The 3039-nt window shown below is 39.0% G+C and overlaps 2 protein-coding genes across 2 annotated transcripts in view; both read right to left on the bottom strand.

Annotated features, from left to right (window-relative positions):
- Nucleotides 1-2378, bottom strand: part of LOC107700955 (uncharacterized) — a 6285-nt gene extending 3907 nt beyond the window's left edge. The window contains exon 1 of the mRNA XM_016502834.1: nucleotides 2325-2378. The gene's annotated coding sequence lies outside the window, so the exon portion shown is untranslated. The remainder of the gene's footprint in view (nucleotides 1-2324) is intronic.
- The window catches only part of LOC107700951 (uncharacterized), a 12863-nt gene that overhangs the window by 8150 nt on the left and 1674 nt on the right, over nucleotides 1-3039 (bottom strand). The gene's annotated exons all lie outside the window — the stretch shown is intronic.

The raw sequence follows: 3039 nt of genomic DNA, 5'->3' as shown, positions 1-3039 counted from the left end.
GAGCCCGCAGAACTCCCAGGCATACTCGATGAAAGGAAGATCTCTACAGGCTAGCACGATGAAGCGTGCAGTAATCTCCATAATCGCGGAGGGAAAACACAGAAAACAACACTTTCAAAAAAACGAAAACAAAAATGGTCAGAAGGGGCGCCGCTTACTTTCTGTTAGGTGCTGTCTTCTGTCACGGTGTGCCTACTGTGAGGAGCGAGGAACAAGGAGCGAGGAACGAGGAGAACTCAGGAGAATCCAGAATTAGCAGTCTTTATTGACACCAAAGGAAACACATGTAGGACATGGGGATCGACATACAAGACAGCACAGAGAACTCAAAACAGGAAACACTTTAAATACACAGGACTAAAGGAGGGGCACAATGAGGAATGCCTGAAATCAATAAACATAATCAAACATGAGGGAAAACTGGGTCAAGGAACACATGGGGGAGGAGAACACAGCACAAGACAGGAACAAAGTCTGACATAAATAAGGTTACCAAATGAAGTTAATAAAACATACATTGAGGCCATAATGCTAAAATCATGATCTTATAAATAAAAGTCAGAACAAAATCAACTCTTTGAAAATGTACAGTATTGCACATTTGAGTGCTTTGTGTTTGAATGAAGAGATCCGTGGATTTTGACTAACCACTGACCCTGAACCGCATAATCAACAGAAGAATTAAGCAATCTCTGTGCTGTATCATGATGAATTGTCACACAGAAGTACGCAATAATGTAAGGAGGATGTTTTCTCTTGTCTTTGATATACCACTTCCCGCTATTTAATTTGAAGAACATTAATTATATCTATCTAGCAAAGTTTCATATGAAAGTTTCCCCTCACAGTAAATGCGAACGTTGCAAAGACCATAAGCATGCCCATACTCACATCGCCGAAGCTCACCAACGCCATCTTGTGCACGTAGCCAATTAACATGGACTCCATGAGTTATACTAATGGGACTAACTCAAGAACAAGTTCAGATGGGATCTGCACTCACAGCATGAAGAAGGATATGAAGAGATCAAGCATCCACGTCACAGCTGGTTATGCTTTACTCTCTATTCATCTCTGAATATCTTCACAGAGCTAAGCTAAGTTCCTTTTTAATGCTCTCATGCTTGAGATCATGCTCATGCTTGTTGCTAAGGCTATCCATGTTGCTTAGGCTTATTTAGACTTTCAGTAAAATGCTTGTGGTAGGCTTTTGCGATCAAATTGGCAATGCGCATTATTATCTGGTGTCATTGGCAACATGCTGTGCTTCAACTTATCAAGTCTGGTCGCCTTTTTTATGTAGCAGCATACAGCACAGATCCGGGCAGCTTTGTGGTGATAGAGAGAAAATAACTATCATGGTGTGGGCGGAATCATTTCTGCTTTGGTGCAGCTCCGGGGAGAAAATGGTAATAATAATAATAATAATAAACTTTATTTTATATAGCGCCTTTAAAAGTAGCATCTCAAAGCGCTTTACATACATATAAATATATGAAGTTAAAAGATACACACAACAGTACAGGCAGTAAAGAACTAACCAAACAACACAAAGCCAATAAAAAAATAAAAAATTCCTTCATTAACGTAAAATAGTAAATAAACTAGTTGGGGGATATTTAGAATGTGTTACTATTCAATCCGTTCAGTGTTTCTGGTTTCAGTTTTGTTTCTGCTAAAACTATTTCTCTTGATGAATAATCAGCAAGCTTTGGACATTAAAATTAGCTCGCTGCACACCTGCACTTATTTTCATTGTATTGTTGTAACTCATTTGTAAAGCCTTTTATTTTTTCTAAATATCGGTAGAGATAGCCTATTGTCCAAACCCTGCACAGTAAAAGATTCAATTCAATTTATGTTTATTTATAGCGCTTTTCAGATACACGTCGTTGCAAAACAGCTTCACAGAAAATGAGTTTCTACATTACAAAGATGGTGATTGTTAACGTTGAATTCAGATTTTCAGGCATGAACTACACAGCCTCTACATCTGTGTGGATCATGACTCGCATGTCCGGATAGTGAGGACAATTTATTAAACCTGCCATTGCATTAATTCGATAGAAAAAAGGCAGAGAAAGCAAGCAAGAAAGAATAGAAGCAAGAAAATATCAAAATAAAAATATATCGCGTCAATAAGGTGATGGCCAGATAAAACTTGACATTCTGTCCACTGATATATAACTTCTGAAATTATGGCCACGCCCCCTGTCAGTGCGTCACTATCGCAACTACAACTTACTGCAGTGCAAACTGTACATTATAGTGCACACAGGCAAGCACATAAACACATACATTCTCATCATTAACACCAGACCAACCTTTCTGCAGTCCTGATCTAGGCTTGTATTTTGCACGCTAATATAGTGCTGAAACTGAAGAAGCTCCATCTTCAAGTCCACGAGTTGAAACAGAGGAGCTTCATGCATAACAGCGAGACGACAAAAACTAAATTACACTTAACATGCATGGAACTGGAACCTATCTGTACAATTTAGTTTTAAGACATTTACGTGTAACACAAAAAAAGCATAAACAATGCATAAATCGTTTAAAGTTAGATGAAAATTAAGTTAGGATTACTTTTAGGATCCTCCCCTCTTCTTTCTCTTCTCTTCCTCCTCTGCCCCAAAACAGGTAGAACAGGTTTACAGTACAGAGCAGAGCAAACAAGAAAATGAGGTTTCAGAATTCGCCCTACTGTATATCCATGCCCGCAGACAGGGGGACTCAGGTAGTTCGAATTCAAGTCCGTTTATTTTCTTTTCTTTTTTTTTGATCGAAATGATCTAAACCTAACTGAAACCCTAATTGTGTTAAAAGCGCCACTTCTGTGATTCTCCTTCCGTGAATGTGTTAAACTGGCACGTGACATGTAACAACCTGTGCAGCAACTGATGTTATGCACTCAGCCAAATCTGTGAGGCCAACTTCATCCAGCTGGATCGTGACAGAGTTGCCAAGTCCGCTTATAACCTATGTACATTTGGGCTTCTCTTTTTGTTAAGTTGTTAAAAAAAAATCCTGGGGCGCTGG

The sequence above is a fragment of the Sinocyclocheilus anshuiensis genome, unplaced genomic scaffold (assembly GCF_001515605.1).
Source record: "Sinocyclocheilus anshuiensis isolate Anshui unplaced genomic scaffold, SAMN03320099.WGS_v1.1 scaffold1774, whole genome shotgun sequence".
Taxonomy (NCBI): Eukaryota; Metazoa; Chordata; class Actinopteri; order Cypriniformes; family Cyprinidae; genus Sinocyclocheilus; species Sinocyclocheilus anshuiensis.
Note: the sequence above shows the minus strand (reverse complement) of the source record. Positions and strands in the feature narration are given on the sequence as shown.